We start from the raw sequence: 26276 nt of genomic DNA on the forward strand, positions 1-26276 counted from the left end.
TCATATCAGACCTGAGCTTTTTGGGCTTTTTCTTGGCTGATGGCTGACCTTGGGATGGGAAGACTCCACCACAGCACCTTGAGCCAATAGCTTAAGATGTTGTTTTTCAAGGTACAACAGTTAAGGAGGAGAGGTGACTACACAGGGACTTGGGGACAAATGCTTAGCAGACAGAACACTTTATATGGTTGTGGGAAGCACCCAGACAGAAGAGACAGTGATTGTGATAATCTTTACAGGAAATTTGCCTCCCACACTGACATTTTCCCTTTCTAGATGACATGCAACCAACAACACTAAAAGTAAGAGAGAAAGATGAGGAAAATTCTCAACAGGGCACTTCTTTGAAAAACGCTCGGTAACCAACACAGAAGAAAGGTATTCAGACCGATATTCAATGATGGCATTCAGACTGGCAGCAAAAAAGTTATGAAGTATCGCATCCTTACATCACCTTTATGTCCTATGCCTTGCGTGGGAGGCATACGTGTGATGTATGTTTCCCGTAGATGCAAAAGGCTTTGGTGTACTGGCCAGACATTGGGCCATCCTTAGCAAGAGATGGCTTATGTTAGGAATACTGCAACAGTGATACAGAAGGAAATCACATGGTCTAATATTGTTTTGCATGGTCTGAAGTTAATCTGTAGGAAATTAGTCTGAAGGGGAATTCCATATAACAAACATACTTTGTGTGTATGCTGTTGTAAGTCAAAGTATAATCTGACTGATCTAGTTGCTTTGCAGGTTTGCTTTCTAAACTTACCCTGACAACTGTTCAAGATAACAGCCTGGATGATTCAAACCAGGGCAGTTTGTGTGGGACCAGCACAGATTTACCTAGCATTTTTGGAAATTACAGTGGGAAAGGAGTCAGTGGACAGCGGAGAATGCCATCTATTGTAATGCCATCACCTTGGAGTCACAGGGAAGATGTGCTCTTGCAGGGCAAATGTAAGTTGTGCCCTTGTTATTTAAAATGCATGTTGTATTCAAGTTTTAATCTCTCTTGAATTAGACTTCTTATGTAAATCTAACTAAAAATGACCAGAAATGATAACCTGCAGCATTTCCATTCATTTGTTCACCATACTAATAAAGATATGTGAAATATGTTAACGGGCGGGATAATAAATTCATTTAATTTGCTCTATATTAGTATCATTACATTCACCCAGTGCAAGGTTATAGTGTCTGTAAACTGTCAAATAACACCCAAATTGACCCCAAACAACAAAGGCAGTCACAAACATCACCAATGCCATAAATTTATCAAATGTTCTTCTTTCCTCAGATTTTTTTTTCCACAACTGATATATATGGCTTGCTATTTTTCAAACTGATAGGAATTTCACTGTTAATGTGTAAAACAGTAACAAGTATGCATCATTCAGACTCATGAATGTGCACATATCATTCTGGTGCCTTGGCTTACTGGTCTTCAAGGAATTGAAAATCACACCTCACACATCAAAGCATTTATAATGCTATATCATGTGACCTGCAATTACAATGTAAAGCTATCCTGTCTTTAAATATTGTATTTCCCAAATCAAAGAAATACTTTAATTGTTAATACTACACTCATACTCTTAGATAACATAGTGTTATATTTTATTATATTGGTTATCCCTATCCCTGCCAAAATAATTTTTATTCTGCACCCTGGTCCATTTTTCACTAGTTTTCTTTTAGCATAAATGTCACACTCCACGTAAAATCCTTACATTTTTTTTGCATATTTTTATAAACATGTTTAGCAACCATGTTTAATAGTATCTGTAAGGTATTGCACTGAATTATTGTAGAGACCTTAGAATGCACACTGTAGAGAGGGCCCTACCATCAGGGATGTGGTACTCTTAATACCCTGAGGGGGTACATCCGTTCTGGTGCAAATGATGCACAGCAATATCTTGGCAGGGAAGGACAAAATATCCCCTGCTGAGTCTTGTACCAAGGAGTCTCCAAATACTGCACTCGTCAGGCACTTTTGGACCAGTTGTTTCTGCAGAGACTGTTTATTTATTGAATAATACCGTATTCTTTACAAGAGCCTAACACTTGGGCCAGTCTTGGCTTTTGTTTCAGATCTAGTACAGGAGGGTCAGTTGTTCTTGTTCAAGATCTCAGTATGAGAACAATCACAAATTCTTTGCAGGAGTACTGTAACTACTGATTTCCTTCAGTAGCAGAACTCTTGGATCCAACAAGGCTCTTGTAGTTATCCAGTACTAGATGAAGTCAGACCTCCAGTACCAGATGAAGTCAGACCTCTAGTACCAGATGAAGTCAGGCCTCCAGTACTAGATGAAGTCAGACCTCCAGTACCAGATGAAGTCAGACCTCTAGTACCAGATGAAGTCAGACCTCCAGTACCAGATGAAGTCAGACCTCCAGTACCAGATGAAGTCAGACCTCTAGTACCAGATGAAGTCAGACCTCTAGTACCAGATGAAGTCAGACCTCTAGTACCAGATGAAGTCAGACCTCTAGTACTAGATGAAGTCAGACCTCCAGTACCAGATGAAGTCAGACCTCTAGTACCAGATGAAGTCAGACCACTAGTACCAGATGAAGTCAGATCTCTAGTTTCTTACAGAGGCTCAGCACTGGGGGATGGAAGGCACCCATCACTGGCTGAGTTCTTATACAGAGAAGGAACTCTTTTTATTTTTATTATTATTTTTACAGAGCTCCATCACTGGTTTGAGGGACCTTGTCTGATTTTATGAGACCTAGTACATTATTACCGGTGCTGTTTATGGTCTCTTTCAGAGAATGTACTCGGGGAAAGACCCTCAGAGTTCTCTGAAAGAGAAGTCAGATCATCTATAGTGTCTCTGTGGCAGGACTTTGGTATATTTATGCAATAACTGTGTGTTAAGGATCTACTGGTCTCTGAAAAGGACTGTTACGTTGATAGAAGAACTTTGTATTAAGGGTCTGCTGATGGACGATTACAACACTGATCACAGGATGCACATTACTGATATTGTAATACTTGTATGAGTGAAATAGAAGGAACATTTTCTAGATACTGATTTAGGGAAACATACATTTGCTCTTGTTTTTGTAAAATGATACTTCCCTGCTCAGTGTATGTTTTGGCTTTTATGTTTCAGCATCATCTGTAAGACGCTTGCAGACTCTGACTCAGAGTCAGCCAGATGTACCACAAATTCATCTACGCTGGAGAGAAACCAGCGGGTCACCATGGAAGACTGCAACCAGAAACCGGTAAAAGATGTTTGCAGCACTGAGTTGATAAAGAACTGCTTCTTAGATTATCATGTTTTTCTATTTACATTAAAACTCTTAAGTTACCAGGTTCCAGAATAATACAGAAACTTTTGCAAGCAATTTACCTTGCGCCCGCCTTTATCACATAGGATGATGGCCACTGTGCAACCATGGAAAAACGCTTATCCTTATCAATTTAGATTTTACTTTAAAGGTTTTCTGGCATGAGTAACTACTGGATCTTGGATCTCCTCGTGATAGTGATAGCATTTGTACAAAATCTTGTAATTTACAGTTGCAAACTAACTGCTTAGCAAATAAAGAACTATTGAATTGACATTGACAAAAACAAAGATGATTTAAGTTCATACAAATGTGGTTTTCATTTTTTTTGTCACTTCTTCCCAGTTACTAATATAATTAACATAATCATTTCTGCATCTTGAGGAAAAGGAGATGTCCCAGTTTGCATATCCCTGTTTGAAAGGTGATTCAAAATGCTGACCATATCATGAGTTATGCAACAACACAAATGGATGAACTTGCAACTTCAGGTCCCACATCTTGTGGTGTTGTGTCAGAGTTGGAGGGCATTCTCATTTTGCATTGTCTCTGGGTTTTTCTTGCCACTTACACAGTTTTTATCTCAGCCCTGAAAGCTTAAGTACATAAAAAATCCTTCATCATGTTCCTAGAGCCAACACATTATCAGCCAGGAAGCACACCTTTGCTGTTTGGTGGGAAGCACACATCATGAAGGAATGTCACAGCTAACAATGCTTCAGTCCAGACAAGTGATGGTAGCCTTGTGGGCTGAATGGCAGCAATCACTGTGATGATAGCCCCAAATTATAGAAAAGGGATTGGGTAAAGATTAAACGGCCAAGCAAAGTCTTCGCATTCTCAGTCTGTTTAAGGGATGGTGTCCACCCCTTCTTACTTTTTTGATTTCTCCAAGTCTTTTGGGTTTCTAATACCATGATGGGAATGGACCCCACTCCCTAGTCAAAGTACAATTAAAGTTCATGAAATAAGTATTGTTTCAATCTTTGATGTCAGCCAAAAGTGCTCTTTGGAGCACCTGCAATCTGCCCAGTAATGACTCCTTCTGCAATTTGTATGGAGTTACATGAACTGGTAACATATCTAAATACCATTGTAGATTATTTTTTATAAGATCCATTGCTCCTACTACTATTGGAACTGTCTGGGTATCTTTCTTCCACATTGCTCTCATTTCTGCTTGCAGATCCTGATATTTTATGACTTTGTATCCCTCTGTACACAAGACACTGTACTATAATCACTGGGTGTGGCAATTTGAATGATCAGTGCTACTCTTGTCTTCTTTTCTTGAACTACTATATCCAGTTTTCTAGCATCTATCTTTTAAACTGTTGGTAATGGATGGTCCCATGTGATATAAACTTCATCATTTTCTATGATGCTTTGTGACTCATGTTTCCAGCGTTTTTCAGCCACTGCAATACCATAATATTTGCAAAATCCCCAGAGCAACAATCTTGCCACACTATTATACCTTTTAGTATACAGTCCTTCTGCCACTAGTATGTTGCAACCTGCAACAAGAGGTGCACCTGTTTCCAATTCGGTTTTACAAAACCTACATTTGTCTGTTTCTCCTACATGTTCGATGGACTTTGTAAACCAATGTGTACGTAGCCCAGTATCTTGGGCTGCCAATATTAATCTTGCATCTCTTGGTGTGAATTCGCCTCTCATTAACCATTCCTGCGTTAACCATTCCTTACTCTGTGTGCTCTCCTTCATGTAGTGAGATGTCAGAAATATGCCAGTCATTTGCTGATAACGTTGAAGGGAGCAATACAAGTGTCCCCTGTAATGAGCCCGTGGATTCCAGGATAGACTCACCAATGCTTGCATGTGTAGAGTAGTATTGTCATCTGTGGGGTTGCATGGAGTGAGACCAGTTCCCTTGGTAAAGGCTGTGGTTGAACTCAGGTTTAGGAAGTCTATTCTTCTTATCTATACTACCCCAAATTAAAGGAGGCTCTGAAGTCACAGGTGAGGGGAATCACACAGCTATTCCCATGCCTGCAGGCACCTTGGTAACATTGGAAATGTATGCAGTGTTCATTGGCTGGTGAGGTTCATCATGATAGGCATAAGAGTGCACTTTTATGGAATATTGTTTTATGTCAGCACAGAGCCATTCATTATGGTCACCAGCACTATCTCTGACATGTAATGTCCCACACTGGGAGCTCTTTGTCTAATATACAGCACCCTTCTGCCATTCACATCCCTCATCTTGCACTGGGTGACCACAGGCCACCACCTGTTGGAGTGAGTGATAGGGGAGTTTCTTCTTGTCCCTCACTAGCCCCACAAAGGGAGATTCTGAAGATTGCAAGATCCTTATTTCAGAAAAAGACAAGGTTAACCCAGATGACCATACATTTGATGACCTGCTGAGGCTTATGAGACCTTGCATGGATTTGCTTTTATCGCTCCTCTGCCTGCTCCTCATAAGAGACCAAACGAGTGTTTTCGGAAGAAGGATAATGAACCGTAGGTCACACTCCCTATGTATCAAGCCCTGAGGGTACCAGTTCCATGACCTGATATCATCTTGATTCTAATTCTCCGGCTACAAAGGAGACTAACATTTGTTTACAAAATCCTGACAGGTAGGAGTGACATCCAGCATTCAAAGCATTCTCATGTGTTTACGATTGGGTCCAAAGTAGGTCACAAAAACTACAGCACTTTTATACACTGTAGAAAAGTTTTGGAAAGGAAGGTCATAAAGATGTCCTTCATGGCAGTTTAGGCATCAGCATCTCAAGCTGTTTGCTTCATCTGTCTCGTTGCATTCCTTCCTTGTAAACCTGGCTTTAGAAAAGCTATTAAGGAAACTCTCTAGAAAAAAAAAACTACGATGTCTTTTTCACTGGCCTTCCCATAGCCATTATAACTGTGATTATGCTGTTTCTATGGTTTGGGTAGCTCATTATTATCTATCAATCAGAACACGTAAATGAGGGCCTCCTTTAACGTCTTAACTCTGCTGAGCATTTTCAAAATGTCTTGGCCTGAGAATACTGTCAGTTTTGGCAAATTTTATATTTGTACATAAACCCTGTGTCCCCCAAATGGTTCATTCATTTTTCATGAAATCTTCTGGGAGCATTGATAGCACAGTTATCTATAAAACTTCCCTAAATTGGGCTCCTATCCTCAAAGGTAAAATAGCAGCTGCTTCTTGAATTTTAATGAAAAAAAATATTTTTAATGTCCTTTATTATGTCTCAATATGTATAAAGTTAAAAAAGATTAGGTTTGTACAGAGATGGATACCACTTTAACATCAGAAATCACACCAATATTGCATATGTATGTCATGATAGCCTTTATTTATTATGCTATGAAGAGGAGTAAAACCATCTTCAGCTAATGGATTACCATGTTGCAGCTTCTCTATTATATGCCTTTTAAACCTGAATGTCATCCTTATTTCAAATAATAATCCCCAGGATTTACTAATCTTCTGTGTAAGACTAATTTAGTCTTACACAGAAACGCCAGCCTAAGAGTATGACGGCAGCACACCATGCGTATTAATGAGGGTGCGCTGCCTCAACTCTAAAGCTTACACGGAGCGTGGACAAGTGTAGGGGGCATGTCGGACTGCCGAGCAGTCCAAAAATCCATGCCCCTGGACTGACCAAACCCAAGAAATGTTGAGTTACATGAGCGAGTCCGCTCGCATGTGTACATTGTAACACTACACTCCCCCATATGTTAAACCTCGTACAAATTTAAACATTAAAAGAAATTTTTTTTTTGTTTTATTTCCGATATAGCTGCCCGTGTTTGCGTGGGATTGCCCATTGCTTAGCTACAGTTAGCAGCTTAGACACCGAAGAGGATAATAAGAAACAAATATGCAAATTAAGCAAAATAGCGATAGCGTAGTGGTTAGAGCCTTCGCACAAAGAGGAGGTATTCCCGGTTTGAGTCCCACTACTGCACGTTCCATTTTGTGTTGGAAATCTGTATACAAAAATATTTCCTGACATTTATCATGTATAAGTTTTGTGAAAAGCATTCAAATGTTGTATGTAGTAGTGAACAAATTATATATATATGAAAGTGAAATGGTTATGCATTCTGAGGCATGAGTAACTTATTTTAAGCAATATAAAGCACTGCTAAGCACATTTTAGCAGTATTTAGCATATTTAAAACCAAATGCTCGTAGCTGAGCACTGCATTAACAAGCGCAATGTATTTGCACGTAGCTGTACACCATGCTAACCAGCTGCGCACCGCAGTAACAAGGGCAACGTTGGGCAAAGTTGGGCAAAGTTGAGCAAAGTCGGCTAAACATGGCCACACCTCCTTTACTGTACCTTAACCATTCAGGTCTGGCCAGTAGGAAAATGAAAAGCAGTGACAGGCCTCGAACTCAGGATACTGTGCACTATAGTCACAGTACATAACCACTAAGCCATGACAGCATTTCATAACCATGCACTTTCAACAGACACATATCTATCAAAGGAATATTAAACATTGCCAACATCAGCTAAGCAGGTGTGCCTACTGCTGAGTTTTTTCAAAACTGGCCAATCACAAATAAGTGCGGGAAATGAGGCATATTTAAGCTCCACAGGTGGGAATACCTGCCATAACTGGTTGTAGCTCCCTTCTGCAGTCAGCATGGCCGGTGTTGGAGAAGGCACTCGATTTTGAGCGCAATGTTGGGGCATTGAGGAGACCAAAATAATGGTTTGGCTCCTTGTCCACAATCATGAGGAAAGACTCCTGTGGGGCCAGTACCAGGGCACCCAATATAAAACGGAGGCCTGAAACAGTCTAGCTCGTGATCTCACCAGTGCCACTGCCATTTCTCGGACTGGTGAGCAGGTCAGACACAATTATTCTGACCTGAAGCGACGTAAGGAGGATCAACTGGACCAGTGGATCCAGGAGTCCTGTGCGATGCCTAATGCCCCAGTACTGAGTAAGTAGCCATTGTATTAAGTAGTAAAAAATTGCTGTGCTTGTCTATACTATGGATAGGTATGGCTCAATATCACTGCATTTACTTCACAGCTGCAAGTGTCTGGGCTATGAATCAGCAAGCCCATGAAGATAGGTTGCAAAGACTGCGTCATCAGGCAGGTTAGTAATTATTCTGCATGTACTGTTATATAAAATAAATGAGAGAGCCTTCAAAAAAGTGTTTTAACCCAATAAATAAAGGTGTAATAATCCTTTAATAAATGTATAATTCCTGGAGTGCATCTGTGTCATTTTCTTTGATATGTTGTTGTACTGTTGCATTTTACAAATAGTACTGTTGTATTAAGCAGTGTTAACCCACACTTGGGTAGGCCCATATAACATGGATGAAGGGAGTGCCAGTAGCTTTTATGCATATTTACAGCCCTCAACTTTTGGTTCATGCCCAGCATGTACAGGTTAATCTGGCACATGAGTAGCTTGGTATTGTGTTCCCCAGAAATGTCAGTGTGTTGCCAGAAATGTAGGGAGCTGTTAACATATAACTGATACTTTCACCTGAACGTATCTAGATAATTATATGAAAGGAGAGCTTTCAGTGTACCATCTTAGCAGTAGTGTGTGTGAGCAACTCTCAAAATATGTAGCAGTAACATCTGCATCTTGGACAGTTTGTATTTAAGATACAGCTTATGTATACAATGATCTAGCAAAATCCAATTGCACAATATAAGGACATTAGGTAATGTAATAATACATGTAAAGGACATATAGCTGCAGTTAAAAGGAATGTAATAAAAACTAGAAGGATATATAACTTGTTAATTGAGCTATCCTTTTCCACCCTACTGTATGTGCATAAAAAATGCAATTCCACACCTCAGTCGGTATGTCTAATCTCAAAACATTTGTTGGGACATATGTCCTATTAGTTTATAAATATTTGCATTTATTTCTATGCATGTGCCCTGTTAAAATACCACAATATTTGTGGCCTGTTGCCATCAATTCAACCTGCATGCTGTTGTACTGTCCACTATTGTTCTATATATGCATGTGTTATGCTTGCTTTTCAACTGTTGAAAATCTGGTGTGTTGGGTTAACTGGAATACTTCTGCATGCTGTTATAACTAATTGGGAATGCCGTTGACTGTTACTAACCCATATCTTTATTAAACCCTCCAAAACATAGTTCGTATGGGAAGGTCTGTCCCAGCTGACCCACCTGTCCCACCTCAGCTGGCCATGGCACCTGGCAAAAGCAGGTCCGGTGCCCAGCCTGGGATCTTCTCCTTCGTTGGCCCTGTGCCACCTTCGGTGGAAGCACTGCAGAGGATGGGGCTCAACCCCCCCGTGCAAGAGTGAGCAAAGGAAGGCTACCTATCACCCTTCGAACGATCCGGGCTGTGGTGCGTAGAGAGATTGAACGTTCTGTTGCAGAACCTCTACTCCAGCTTGAGGCACGAGTGGCGCAATTCCCAGGTCAGCCTGCCCCTCCTACACAGCCCCTAGCACAGCCACCCTCTGGGCTGTGAAGGTGCAGTGGTGACTGCCCATAGGTGGGGACCACAGTTCCACTGTTTCCATCTGTGGGCTCATGGGCTTGTGATTTTCAAACATCCCTCCCCGTCAAAGGTGTTCACCCACCACATGTGTCATATACTGCCCCTGTATGTGTCTTGTTTGTCTTGTCTGTTTACCTCCCCAACCTAGCTCCCCAAATATACCTACTTCCCCTACCCCACATTCCACTCTCACCTGAAAAAAAAAGGGCAATCTGCTCCCAAAAAAAAAAGTACACCCCATACATAGCTGCCCATTTTGCACACATGTCCACTGGACACATAAAATGTAATTTAATTGGCATTACAACATACTTTGTTGTCCTCACCCCTCTCTCAGGGGTTGAAGGTTTCATATCTACCTCCAAATTTATTCCATATGCACAGCTGTTGCTGTTAAAGAAATGGGCAGCTATGGACCTTCCCTACACCTGTCCTGCACATCCCGAGCCACTTTCCATACTGTCTTTCACTCTTTGTGCCCCTTTTTTTCACCACTTTCCTATCTCCCCATTTTTCTTTTCTTTCAAAGAAATGAGCATGGGGGTTAGCGGGATTAAGCACTATTAAGCAGTAGTTAGCGGGTTTGCGCAAGTGTGCGCTTGTTTGCGCTTTGCTAAGCATTGCTAAGCATCTTCCAAACCCACGCAAACCCGCTTACATCTACCACTAAGCCACAGTAGATATACAAGTTGGTGCTGAAATAAATATATCATGCATCAGAATGAGTGAATGTAAAGGAAAAGTAGGAATGCCATACCACACAACTTGTTCTGTGGATCTTTACCAACAGTTGTGGGATTACATTACATGACTGTGATAAGAGAAGCAGCCATTCTAGCAGGAAATAATGTTACACCATCACTTTACAACCCCACACAGTATCACAGCAGGACAAACACTGGTATATCTGTTTAGGGCAGAGGCCATACCTCCCAACACTCCCTAATTTTCAGGGATGTCCCTGATTTTGACACAAATGTTACCTCTGTCCCTCTGAATCCCTCCTAAAACTACTGACTTTGGCCAGAAAGGTGGTGAGTTACACTTAATGAATAATGACAACAATTAAGAGTTAGACACTTCTTTTACTTCAGAAAAGGTGTATTAATTCATATGCTTTGATTCTCTCAATGTTTCAACTTAATGGCACTAACATTTTAAAGGTGTCCCTGACTTTTTCTTTACTTTTCCCTGAGTCTGTTCAAATATGTACCTGAGTGTTTGAGAGGTCTGGCAGAGGCAGAAACACAGAGACATATCAGCCTTTCTGCTGTTACACACTGTGCAAATAGCTTTGGAAGGAGTTTCGGAAGCATACCCTTATCTAGGAATACGACACTGAAATACAAATGGATGTAGCCATGTACTGGTAGCAACCAACTGTAACAATGCCATTGCTCTATTGCTGTAAAGACCTGTGTGGTGCACAGACAAAAAATAACAGGCTATTCTCTAGCTGCCATGTGGGTAGGTCCACAGTTGGGAGTTACGCAGACATACTACTTGCCTTGATAAACTAACATGTACACAGCAACCCTGTAAGTCCAGCAAGATAAAATCCACACAATAATACTTATGCTCTCTGTACTTCTGCACCCCTTCCCAAATGCAGAATATACATGTGTGTGCAGGGTCTACCAAGGATGTAGGTAAGCATACTCACAGTGCTGACATGTGTCTAGTTTTTCTGAGCAGCTTGTGCTAATGTCAACACTAAAAAAGCACAAACTGTTTAGAACTGAGTAAATGAATATTCACAGTATAGCAGTTCACAAACAATTATTGTGCCAAAGGAATACATCTCAATAACTAGCTTTGTATGGCAGTTAATTGTAAAAGTTGAAAAGAAAGTACATCTTTCCATGTATCTTGGGGTAGAATTTTAAGGGGTGAGTACATGTCTACACTGACAAGTGGGTACTAGAAGCAGCAACTTTAGATCTGAGTACAAAATGTAAATCTCTGGCTACACCCCTGGCTTTGATATAAGAACTATACCAACCTTCTGTCTTAAACAATGATGTCCACAGCAAACAAAGATGATCTCCATCTTGGAAAGCTGAAAGGGCCACGCCCACCTGAGTTAGCAATTTATAGTACTGGGTTGCTATGACAGTGATTACTGCAATTACTACACAGCAGGCTGCAAGCAATTAGCAGGTGGTGGCAACTAATTGGTGCAGAGGCCATCACATGCTCATGTGCAAATACCTACAAAAGCAGGCTGCAATCTCTGCAAACAAACTCAATCACTCTATGCAGAGACTGACAGAGAGAGAGAGAGAGAGAGAGAGAGAGAGAGACAGAGAAAAGGAAAAAGAAAAATAAATATTACCAAATCATACAAAGGAAAGGTATGTGACACATACGTATTTACTGGCATGTAGTAGATGTTATTGAAAAATAGTCTACATAATGGGAGTCATTCATATGTGGCAGCAGTACTTATTTATGCATAGATGTTCTGCTTAACTACTGCTATGGACAATACAGTGTGTACATGTGGGCAGTGGGACATACCTGTGAAATGTGTAGCTCAGCATTAAATGTCAAAGATCTGATCCATGTTATCTGTGTTCTGTATAGTAGTGTGGCCAGTAGCTGTTGGGGGGAATTAGCGCTGACATTATATAAACATGGGTGTGACAGAACAACACATGCATGATAGTCATATTAAAGTGTAGCTTAGCATTGGCAACTGCTGTAGCAGTCTAGTATGCTTATCTAGCATTTGTAGCCATATATACCCCCCCTAATGTTAGTGTGTGTTCATATGTGACACCTATTTGTGTTGCAGCAAGGCCCAACAGTTCAGCTGTGATGTCCAGGGACTTACAACAGTATGGACCTTGTGTGTGTATGCCATACACATACGGAGAAATATATATGTGTCATATATATTCACATCTGTATATGTGCATAGAGCAGGGGACATATTGCAACTGTTTGTGAAGGGTGGAGATATATATGTTGATGAAGGTTAGTATGCACATATTTGTATGTAGGTTTTAGTGTGTGACAAACAAGACAGCATACAGTGCTGGTATGTGACATGTGATGGTTAAACACTGTGGGTGGTTTGTTCAGTTTGCACTGTTGAAGCCAGTGAGGCCTGCTAAAGCTACCTGGGCTGTGAACACCACTGTGCGATTTTATTACATTACTGTACACCTCACATCCTTTGTATAATTGATATTCTCACTAAGAAAGGTGAAATGTATATGTGCCTACATATATATGTATACCAATGGATGTGTATATGTATATGTATATATATATATATATATATATATATATATATATATATATATATATATATATAGTTATATATACTCATACACACCTACATCTACTTGTTGCAATAGATTCTCTGTACTGTTAACTGACTGTGATGGTTAATGTGTTTGTGAATACGTCAAAGATATGTATCTGTGGGATAGCTTAGTGGGAAACTGTTTATTTCATGGTATTATGGGTCCTTGCTTTGATCCTAGCAAAAGCTGTGTATTCTGTTGCTAGGCAGAAAAAGTGTTATTGCATACAGTGTGATTAAGTCCCTTGGTTTTAACTAGGGTGTGTCATTGGAGGCTAAAGCACTACATCTATGATTATTGATTGGTACTGATGTTGAATCCAAATCCTGTGTGTACTGTAGTGCTACTTGAAGCTCTGGGCCTATTCAGCAAAGTATGATGTATGTCCACATTGCTTGCATCCACTGTTTTGTGTGGTCCCTGTATTCATCACAGATTACATTTCTCAAGATTAAGGTTGTGTAAGTACTGACACACAGTACTTTATAGTACACAGTGAAAGCTTGTCTGAGTTGTCATACCTTTGTGTCCTGTAATTATGTCTGATGTGTGTGTGGGTATGTCTGTAACATGTCCTTTGACATATGTGTGGTAAAACATATAACTGTGTATCTAGCAACATTCATACTGTACTACAGCAGTATGCAACCTATATTCCCAATTGTGCACATATTTTGGACACAGGCTTGCCATTAACAAGTTGTGTGGTGTAATAGCAATACATTTACTGGACCTTACACTCATTGTGATGGATGATATATTTCTTTACACATCAGCTTGATGTATACCTGCTGTGGCTAGGTGGTGCATTGTGAGGCATATAGTGTGCCAGGTACTCTTGTATAGTCTTATACAGTGATTTTATTTTGTTGCTGTGCAGAACATGGTTCATTAGATTGAGAGTGAGCCAGGCACTTCCAAACAGTTGTATGATGAGCAGTGATAAGTGGCAGTTAAAGTGTTTCACTCTCGGTTAGCTAATAGGTTGCTATATGTGGCAGTTCAATGATATCTGTACTGTATAATGTTAAATGTGTCATATGACTTGCTCAGACATATTTTTGTATTTATGTCTTCCAGGGATCATGGCACATCACAGGAATCCCACTTACAGTACTGCTGAAGATGGCATAATTACTGCCAGTATGATTCAGCACTACAGTCTCATGTTCTCACGAACCAGCCAAGACCAGCAGGAGCGTTCTGCAATGTGGCAAGATGTTGTCCGCAGGGTAAATGAAGTAGGCCTGCATAACTGGACATATGAGCAGGTACACCACCACTGCAGTGATGATCTCAGACATGTCCGTCAGCTTGCTGTTGATGTGCGAAGACAACAGCTTGCAACAGGAGGTGGTGTTAATATTCATCCCCCCTCACCAGAGTGGAGGAGCTGCTCCTGAGCCTGGTGGCACCTCCCCAACAGCAGCAGCAGACATACACCATGATGGAGGTTGGACCCACTAAGCAAGCACACATGGAGCATGCAGGTAACATGGCATATCTGTAGACTACTGTTATCTGTATTGGTAAATCATGCATATGTGAGATGTGGAGTATGTCGTTAAAAGATGTGGAGCCTGTTGTTGTGCAATACTGATAATTTGGAACATAATCTGTAGCCCTGTGAATGTAAACTGTTGTTGTACTGTAAGATTGCAAACACACAGTAGCAATGCCACAGTTGTGGCCACTGACAAACAGTGTCATCTCTATGTAGGTCCCTCTGAGGTGACATCAAGGCAGCGGACAGATGCTGGTGAGTGTGTTTTACATTTATTATTGTAAATAAAAAGTGCATGTCATAGTTAAGGTGTAGGCCATGTACACATGTAACACACCTACCCATAATGCATGCTGTGCATGTTTGGTGTAAGACCACACACATCTCACTAATGTGATTAGCTGCCTCAAACACATGCAATACCCGGACCATCTCAAACAAATGTGGCTAGACTGTAGTGACCATTGGATAGGCACAGTTGATACGCAACATGCACATAACATACACATCTATGTCATACACAGAGCATTTTAACATGCTACACATAAAGGATTCCCAAACCCTCTGTAAAGACACACTCCAGTATCCAAAATCTCATCCACACATTACACATAATATACCTGAGGGGTAGAGGCCTATCATGAGGCATTTAAACACTCTGCAACACACTACATATTCATGTCAGGGAATGCTCCTTATTGGCCTCCTTACAAACTCATGTAACAACTGGTTGTGAAATGGTGAATGTAGCCAAGGTAGTACAGTTCCGGTACAGCATGAGTAGTGCTGGTTTGGGAAACATTTGTAGCCTTGAGTGACCACATCATGCTTCATGATGATGGCCTATGGTACTATAACCCATCCAGTTATTGTAACCACAGTACTACACATAGCTTTCATTGCTATACACCTTAATGTTGCATGTGTGTACACATATGCACCTCTAAACAATATGCATACCAATCGCCATTTGCACAACTGACACATATATGTCTTGTGGTGCTGTTGAGTAGCTAGGTCATATGACACAATAAATATGCAGTTGTGTTTTAGCATGCCATGTCATGCATGACACTGGCATGTCCACAATAGGATCTACAGTCACCATAAGTACCGTGCATTGGGTATGTGGCCGAATGGTATTCCATCAATTATCCATGCACCACTGATGATGTTGTGTGAATACTCATCATGCATGTGCTAAAAATGTGTCTACAATTATTTGCTAAAGACACAGATACTGTAATCACCATTGGATACCTATCTGACACACAGATACACATCCAGCCATGGTATGTACACCTGTTTGTTATGGTGCACAGTACATTACAGAGTTTTGAATACCTGCACAGCAATGTTGTGTCCATGTATTTATTGTGTTCCAGGGGGAGGCCCATCACCTAATAACAAAACACATGCATCAAAGCCATGTATACTGTTAGTAACAAGGACTGTCTACACTTGCACTGCATGCTGTTGAGCAACACATGTCCTGCATGCTGACATGTGTGATATGATTGTTTTGCTTGTGATACTGTACCCCACCATCACCTGCTATTGTGTATGTTCTGAGATTGCTGGTGTTGTGTGTGTCTGCTTTAGGGAGGAGTGTTGTGTGTGTGCATGTGCGCATGTGTGCATGTGGTCTGACATCATGTTCAGGTCTTAAAGTGTTATTCCTGTTTTCCTCTCACAGGTGCCGAGGTGGTGTTGGTTCAGTACAGCAGCGAACCTGATGTCACTGAGACAGACAGTGATCATGAGGATAGGTGTGTTGAAGCACAGGTAGGTTTGTCAGGGTCTGTTGTTGGGCTACCAATTGACAGTACACAAGTCTCCACCCCATCCATGCACACAGTCATACTGCCTGTACATCCATCATCACCATTGCCCTTATCTGAGGGACAGTGTACGGTTGGCACTGGCCAGGACAGTGTGGTATCTATGGCACATGTATCAGGACACAGCAACCATAGCCAGATGTCTGGAATGGTACCACATAGGCAGATGCCCAGGGGTTTTCGTCAGAGCACTGCTGGTCATCATGCCCCTGGCAGATGTGTCACACCTCTTTCTACCACACACATATTCCAGGCTGTCATGGAGGCAAAGACACGAATGGAGCAGTACTCCAGACAGGGACTAAGGGCACAGAGGGCTCATAACACTTCTGTAAATGACAGTATCCATGACCTAGCAGGTGCCATACGTAATTACACTGAGGTCATTGATAGACGTTGGGGTGAGACATTGGATGTCCTCCACAATGTCATGTCCATATGTCAGGACAATGTGGGACGGTTGAGACATCGATGTGGACGATTGCCAGCAACATCAGCAGCTGGAGGTCACCGTGGACATCCAGCAAGTCACAGCCGCTCCCGTAGTGCCAGTACCAGCCCCTGCAATGTTGGGGGGGGGCTCTCCATAGACCGTCCTAGAAGACCACATGCACGTGGCTCTGGCCAGTCCCAGCAGGGACCTGGATCCAGTGGACATATGTCAACCTCTTCAGATAGTACCCAGTCTGGATTAGTACCCGATACTGTCTGTAACACCCCTGCCAGGCAGAGGTTCCATATCCATGGCCAGAGACGGTGATCTGTAAAGCCTGCCAGGTACAGTCTGTAGCTGTCTCACAAATCCCCGTATATGGCAGCCACATGGTGGAACTGTGTGCATGCAGACACACACACATAAACCAGAAACCTAGGGCAAACACATACCCGCACAAATTACATCAACATTGGCCCATAACAGTACTCATGGCCCTCACACACACACACACACACACACACACACACACACACACACACACATGTCGATTGTATGGCTCAGTGTAGGCCTCTGGCAAATCAACAACACACCCTGTGCATATGATGAAACTTGTGCCACCTCCTGTCATCTGTAACATTGATGCAGGAACAGGCTAATATGGTGCTGATGCACAGGGTGATTTTAATAAAGTATAGCAATGGTTGAATGTGTAGCATGTTGTCAGCAGTAAAGTGTAATGATATCCTTGAAGCTGAGCAGGCATGATGCATTAAAGCTGTAATTAGCAATGTTGTATTGTTTTCACCAGTGTTTATTCCAATTGTGTTTTGTTTGCCCATGTGCCACTTACTTGGCTGATGTGTGTAGTTGTGTCAGCATGTGTTATACAGTGGACAGTAAGTGTGGGGTGTGTGCAGCACAGGTCTGCAGGTATACATTTGTGAACATGGTGGAGGTGCACTGTCTGCATGTACGTGCATATTGGAGACATGGCCAGGGTGACATGCCCTGTATTGGCCAGTGTTAACACTCCATACTTTCTATTGGCCAGTATGCGTTGTACTACACACATTTTGGAACTTGAGTACACATGTGTGTGTATGACACGGGTTGACACTGTGCTGTGGGTGATGCTGTTGTTGCTATCTGTCATTGGTTTGCATTACTAAGGTTAACACTGTCCCAGCTGCATAATCCTTTATTAATGCACACTGTTCACCTACAGGGTTGCATGGACCGTGCTATCACAAACACAAGAAATTCTCACTTATACAGTAAAAGTACATTAGTCTCATGGACCCCTGCCATAAACTAAATATATAATAGAAAGTGTGAAGTTGTACCAAAAAAGAGTTGCATACCAAGAAGGGATAACCTCTCTGGTCAGTATCATTGGGAAAATACAATCCGTCAATAAACATACAAGGCAAGCTTCAAAATACAAAATGGCAAGGATTCCAAAGACAACACTAAAGCTTTCTTCAGTGTTGTTCATAATCTACAGGGGAAATCTCAGATCGGATCACAGTTAATGTAAATGGTCACTAAGTGCACTTATCTGACTGACATTACCAATTCCTTGTCAGACAGTCTGAATGCGGATTTCACCACCCTGTCATTACACAAGGACCACATTTCCAGACCTGAAGAATGTAAAACCTGATGATTCACAGACACTCTAATTAAAAGATCTCTTTAACAAAGTACACACCACAGTGGCAATGGTACTGGACAGTATCCCTGGCTGTGTCATACACAAGCTGACATATGAAGTCACCACTCACCTAAATGCTCTGTCCAGATGAAGCCTCTATACAGGTTACATACTTGTGGAATGACACACGGTAATGGTGTTCACAGTCTACAAGGGTTGAGCTGCAATGCCTTCTTCCTCTTCTCCTTTCAGATGCTCCCATTAGGGGTCGCCACAGTACATCATTTCTTCCTGGCCTCTGCATCTTGCGCTATCACACCATCCACCTGTATGTCCTCTCTCACCCCAGCTATAAACCTCATCTTAGGCATTCCTCTTTTCCTGTTACCTGGCGGCTTCATCCTTAGCATCTATTTCACAATATACTCCACATCCCTCCTCAGCACATTGTACAAACCAACTTAATCCTGTCTATCTGGCATGGTCTACTAACCTTCAAACCTGGCCTGACCCTCTAATAAACTTATTCTTAAACCTGTCCACCCTCGTCACACACAGTGCAAATGTTAACATAAATTGATTAATGGTAGAACTACAACAGGTCCTGGAAGCTCTCACCCTATAAGCCAGACCAATGTTATCTGGAAGGCTATGGAGCACAGCATTATGGAACTCATTAACAGAGACATTATGAACCTGCAAACACTGCACCATACCCACTTAGGTTCTCTAAAGGCCAGATCATGGCTCCTACACCTAGTAGACTTCAAGCCAGTCAACAAGGCTATAGGTGAGGGAGGGGAGGTCAACACAGCCAAGCTATAGCTCACCAGCAATTCATACCCATCCCACATACTGGTATTATACATAACCTCAACAGACTGATCATAAACGATTGTTAGATGATGGCTTGACAACTGATGCACAGATGTAGGATACACAGTAACATTTGCAGCCTCCATGTACTATTCTATGCCAGTAACAAATGGTATTCACCTGCACTCAGTCCTGGGACCACTCCTGTTTGGCATATAGCTTTCTTAGGTACAAGCAAACAAAGTAGGGATATGTCTGCCCATGTTTGATGACAGTGCATACTGTGGGCTATACCTTATTATCTAGATGACACACACATCCTCCAAAAGGGTATCATACAGACAGATACCTGGTGTCAAACTCATGCTGTAAAGCTATAAGCCAAAGAAAGCATAGTTATCCACTTTTAGAAAACAAAGTATCCCCAGAGTACCACATAGGTAGCAGCCCCCAAAATGTGGAACAGGTACTAATGTATACATAGAGCCACATGTTAAGTCATCCCTCCTTTGATAATCACATTACCAAAGGGTTTTGGAAATCCCCCTGTGGAACACATAAGCAATAAAGGGTTTGCATGTAGATCCACAGAGGTTGTTGCACACCTGTAATGATAAGTCATCTTTGCCAGACTTTGCTTGCTTTGGAACAGGTTTCAAATATACCTCAAGCATAAACCCTCACTCACACTCTTCAATAGAAACCGTGATGAGCGGATGTGAAACGGAAGACGTAGCTCAGGGATCACTGCAGTGGCTAAGCTTGTCACAAGCATACAGAAGTGACCTAAGGTCTTTAAAGCGCCAGCATGCTCTGGCAAAGATAACAGATGTGTTCATGGAGAAAGCAGAGTACCCACCTATGAAATACTTGAGGTCACATGCATGTGTATGGATTTGCCCCACAGCTATCTTACATGTATAATGCACATACAGTTGTCATTGTGATATGTCATACACTAGAAAATTCAAAACCCACTCCACATTGGCCAACAGTGTCACACACCTGGAGCACACACACACAGTCAGCAAGAGCGAGATTCATACTCTTTCCTAACTACATTATGATACTACAGCAGTATGCATTTACACGACAGGCTATACACATTACTGGGATTTCACCTTTCCACAGGTATATTTGTAGGATGGTGACATCATCAGACTTGACAAAGTTGAGTATACCACTTTTAAGGGGTGTGAGTAGTCTCCAAAAGGTTGCTCCTTCCCAGGGACACACACACAGTAGGAAAGTGCAGGATTCAAACCCCTGCCTGACTACATTATGATACTACAGTAGTATCCATTTACATGATGCACTGTACACATTACTGGGATTTCACCTTTCCACAGGTATATTTGTAGGATGGTGACATCATGAGACTTGACAAAGATGAGTATACCACTTTTAAGGTGTGTGAGTAGTCTCCAAAAAGGTTACTCCTCCCCAGGCAGACACACACACACACAGTTGGCAAGTGCAGGATTCAAACCCCTACCTAACTAAATTATGATACTAGAGCAGTACACATTTACATGACACGCTATACACATTACTGGGATTTCACCTTTCCACAGGTATATTTGTAGGATGGTGACATCATCAGACTTGACAAAGATGATTATACCACTTTTAAGGTGTGTGAGTAGTCTTCAAAAAGGTTGCTCCTCCTCAGAGAGGCACACACACACACACACACACACACACACACACACACACACACACACACACACACACACACACACACACACACACACACACAGTTGGCAAGTGCGGTGTTCTTAATCCAAACTAAGTACATCTTTACACTTCAGCAAGCAATATGGAGTTACAGGGTGCAATACAGACATTACTTGCTGACACTCTGCACAAAGGTTTTTTTTCACATTTGCTAACCTCAGCAGGCTTATCATACTAGGTGTATTGTGAGTGTACTTTATGCATAGGCCATGCCTATATCATATATGGGTTGATGCACCACATGCTGGCACACACAGGGTCAAACCTTGAGTAGCATCTTACCTTCACCTACATGATACTGCAATATAACAGAAAGATGATAAACTTCAACAATTGGCTGAGCTTCTGGTGTCATTCAAAGGGGATCCAGTCTCTGTCTGCCTGTGATGACATGATAGACAAGCCTTGTTGCTTCACTACAGATGGTTTGCACCTGTCACCCCTATGCTTCTGAATACTGACCAAGGCTTTAGCTGTCCCCATATTACCTTTTTTAGGCAAGGCTCAAAGGTTCATAGGTTCATAGGTAGGTACTAGGCTATCGGCCCTGGGGCCTGTACAAGCCCAGCCAAAAAGGTACCCTGGCTTTTGCCACCCAAAACATTTATTTTCCTGTGCCACTTTCGAGCAGAGACACAGAAGTGATCCACAGGGTGAATTTCCTGTTTCCCATCCAATCATCAAGATTTTTCTTGATGAGTGCTAATGAGGAGCTTTGTTTGATAGAGATAAGTAGTTTATTCTGGAGTATGTGAAGTCTCTGGGACCGGAATCTATCCCTCTGGCATGTTCTGTTTATTGTGGTGACAAGGTTTAGGTCCCTAGAGCGTGTAGGTTCATAGGTAGGTACTAGGCTATCTGCCCAAGGGCATTTATAAGCCTAGCCAGAATGTGTTTGCTTTCGCCTCCATTTTAAATTAGTTTCCTGGGCCTCTGTCTAGCAGGGCCACTGAAGTGATCCCAGGGGTAAATTTACAATTTCCCATCCACTCGTCAAGATTCCTCTTGAAGAGAGTCTGCGAGGGGCTCTGCCTAACATCAACTTGGATTCTATTCCAGAGCGAGGGAAGTCTCTGGGACAGGAATCTATCCCTCCAGCACATCCTGTTTATTGATATGCTGAGGTTTAATTCACTGACGTGTATGGCTCTAAGAGATTTGTTTTTCTTGAGGTGGAGCATGTCCATTAATTTCGGGTTTGAAATGGCCTTATACATCAGGCATAGATCACCTCGGAGCAGGCAGTAAGCAACCAAGTAGAGCTGTAGTTTCTTTAGTTGAGCTGCATAGGGCATCTCTTTGAGGCCCATGATCCTCTTGGTGAGGTACTTCTGTGGTCTTACTAGCTGTTGCATGTGCCAATTAAGGTACATACCAAATGGGGCATTGTACTCTATTATGGGCCTAATGACTGATGAGTAGACGGGCACAATGACCTCTCTTGATCTAGAGGTGAACCCTTTCGTGATTAGGTGGGCTACATAGAAGGAATATCTAACCACTTTGGCAATGTGATTATCAAAGGAGAGGTTACTATCTACCTGGGTCCCCAGGTCCCTAATTACATTTTCCATACCTAGTGGATTACCACCTATGTGGTAATTCGTGGGCACTTTGTTTTTTCCAAAGGGGATGACTTTGCATTTTTTGGCATTCAGCTTAAGGCCATGGTTTTGACACCAGGTATCTGTCTCTATAAGACCCTTCTGGAGGATGTCTGTGTCAGCCAGAGAGTCGATTATGGCCCCCAGTTTGCAGTCATCTGCTTACTTGGTCAGTCATAGTCCTCCCGTGCTTGCCTGTACCTCAGAGAAGTATATACTGAACAGGAGGGGTCCCAGGTCCCAGGACCGAGACCTGTGTGATGCCACTTGTGACTGGTTTAGAGTCGGACATGGCACCACGCAACTCTGACCATGTGTGTGCTATCCGTGAGCCAGTTGGCCACCCATCTCGTGACATAGGGGTTAATATTCAAGCTGGTAAGCTTGTCTAGAATGCCAGAGTGGGGAATGGTGTCGATGGCCTTACTGAGGTCCAGGTAGGCTCTGTGGACTACCTTCCCTTCATCTATGGCCTTGGTAACTGTTTCAAAGAAGTCAACTAGGTTTAGGAGGCAGGAACTGCCTTTAACAAAGCCGAATTGGGTAGGATCCAGTGTCTGGAGGTTCCCAGTGTCTCCGTTTATGAGTTCCATGATAATTCGCTCCATAGCTTTGCAGACCAGGCTGGTCAGGCTTATAGGGTGATAGTTCCCAGGTTCTGTTGTGGCACCACCTTTGTGGAGCAGGATTACTGTTGCTGTATGCCATTCTTTGGGTACATAGCCTGTGCTAAGGCTGAGTCTGAACAGTGACTTTAGGTGAGGGTTTAGTTCCTTTTGGAGCTCATGTAAGACGCAGCCTGGGACACCGTCCGGTCCCACTGATGCTGTGTTCTTAGCTTTGGAGAGGGCTGTTTTTACCTGCATGTCCATGATGTCTGGGGCTCTGCATTCTTCTGGGGTGAACACAGGCCCTTTTGTGAGTGGGGGGGGGGATGTGAAGTTTGCACTAAACTTGTCTGCTAGGATGTTGGCAATGTCAGTTGGTTCAGTGGATTTTTTGCCATTTTGTAGTAGCTCAAAGCATATCTGAGAGTTGCCACCTACATGTTTGATATAGCTAAAGAAGGCTTTGTGGTTATCTTTAGATTCCTTGGCAATTTTTCTTTAGAAACTGGCCTTGGATGATTTTATGAGCGATCTTAGTTTCTTGCTAATAATGATCAGTGATGCCTTTCCTTTTTGGAATTTTGCTCTATCATGTAGTAGTTTCCTCCTTCTGTTGTACAGCTTATTTATGGCCAAGGACCACCAGACTGGTTTCCTCTTTTTGGAGGAGTGAGTCTTGGTTTTACTCAGGATGGCTCGATCCATGCATCCCTGTAGATGCTCATATAATGCATTTGTAAAGGATTCTGCAGATTGGATAGCATTATCCTGTAGTAAGGGGGCTTTGAAACTTTCCACTTCTGTCTTGAGATGTGTGAAGTTTGCTTTTGAAAAGTTTCCTTGACTGGGGGTGGGGTCGGGATGTGGATGTCCAGTGTGATTATTTTATGATCTGATCTTACCAGCGAGGGGTTTACCTCTGGTGTGGAACACTGATCCCCCATGTTGGTGATGATCAGGTCCAGTATGTTGTCACCTCTAGTGGACATGGTGACCAGCTGTTCCAGGGCGTTTGAGTTTATAAACTCTGGGAAGCATTGGGCAAAGGAGTTTGTACTTGAATAATTCTCCCAGTCAATGTTTGGACAGTTTAAATCTCCTAATATCATGGTGTCTGGTAGGACCTTTATATTTTCCACTATTCTCAGGAATGCTGAGTGAGGGTCCTGAGACAAGGTTGGTGATCTGTAGCATGCTGCGATCTGATAAGCAGCTTTGCCCACTGTTAGTTGCACTTGGATGGTCTCTGAGGCATTGTGCTGTGCCACTAACCTGGAGGTGTGGGTATCCTTTATGAAAATGGATACACCCCCTCCTTTTGTATTTCGGTCTGGGTTTTGGGGCCGAAGCTCGGAGTGATTGGGATTTCTTTAAGTGGAGCATGTCCAACAGCTCTGTGTTTGACATAGCTTTGTATGTTAGGCAGAGATCACCTCTGAGTAGGCGATATGCGACAGAGTAAAGCTGGAGTGTTTTGAGACAGTCTGTGTACGGCATGTATTTGAGGCTGCTAATCCTCTTTGTGAGGTATTTCTGCGGGCTTTCCAGTTGTTGTAGATGTCTTGTGAGGTACATACCAAAAGGGGCGTTGTACTCTATAATGGATCTAATGAGTGATGGGTAGAGGGGAACAATGACCTCTTTTTTTCTGCATGAGAAACCTTTTGTGATGAGGTGTGCCACGTAGAAGGATTTCCTGACTACGGTGATGATGTGATTATCAAAGGAGAGTCTACTGACCACTTGTACCCCAAGGTCTCTTATCACACTTTCAGTGTTAAGTATACTACCGCCTATGTTGTAGTTCATGGGTACAGAGTTTTTACCAAAGGGGATGACAACGCACTTTTTGGCATTGAGCTTGTGGCCATGGCTTTGACACCAGGCATCTGTCTAAGTGAGGCCCTTTTGTAGCATGTCCACATCGTTAGTAGTTTCGATTATGGCTCCTAGTTTGCAGTCATCTGGGAACTTCATTAGCCAAAGACCTTCTGTGTTAGCCCGTACTTCAGGGAAGTATATACTAAACAGGACAGGACACAGGACTGAACCCTGTGGTACTCCATTTGTCACTGGTCTGAAGTCAGATTTGGAGTCTGCTACTTTCACAGTGTGGGTTCTGTCAGTGAGCCAATTGGCAACCCATCTTCTGACATAGGGATTTATACCTAGTTTAGTGAGTTTATCTATAATTCCAGAGTGGGGATGGTGTTGAAAGCCTTAGCAAGATCTAGATAGGCTGTGTGAACCACCTTACCCTTGTCTACATCTTTGGTGATTGCTTCAAAGAAGTCTATCAGGTTTAGGAGACATGATCTGCCGTTTATAAATCCGAAGTGGTTGTGGTCCAGAGTTTGGAGAGTGCCAATGTCTTTGTTTATAAGTTCCATGATGATACATTCCATGGCCTTGCAGACCAGGACCATCAGGCTGATGGGGCGCTAGTTCCCGGGGTCTGTGGTGGCTCACCCCTTGTGTAGTGGGATAACCGTCGCTGTGCACCATTCAGCAGGCACAAAGCCTGAGGTGAGGCTATGATTGAACATGGTACTTAGGTGTGGTGCCAGTTTGTTCTGTAGTTCGTGTAGAATGCAGCCTGGGATGTTTACTGGTCCCATGGATGCTGTGTTCCTGGCTTTGGAGAGTGGTTTTTAACCTGTGCAGCCGTGATGACAGCAACTTTGCATTCTTCCGGTATAGAGACGGGCTGTTTCATGGGTGAGAGGGGGGTAAAGTTAACACTGATCCTATCTGCCAGGATGTTGGCAATATCAGTTGGGTCTGTATATTTAGTGCCATTGTGCTGTAACTCAGAGGAGATCTGAGTGTTGCCATTGTGATTCTTGACATAGCTATAGAATGCTTTGTGGTTGTCTTTAGAATCAGTGGCGATTTTGTTTTCATAACTAGCTTTGGAGGATTTTATCAGGGATCGCAGCT

The sequence above is a fragment of the Protopterus annectens genome, chromosome 16.part0, assembly GCF_019279795.1.
Source record: "Protopterus annectens isolate FY-2018-M chromosome 16.part0, PAN1.0, whole genome shotgun sequence".
Lineage (NCBI taxonomy): Eukaryota > Metazoa > Chordata > Ceratodontiformes > Protopteridae > Protopterus > Protopterus annectens.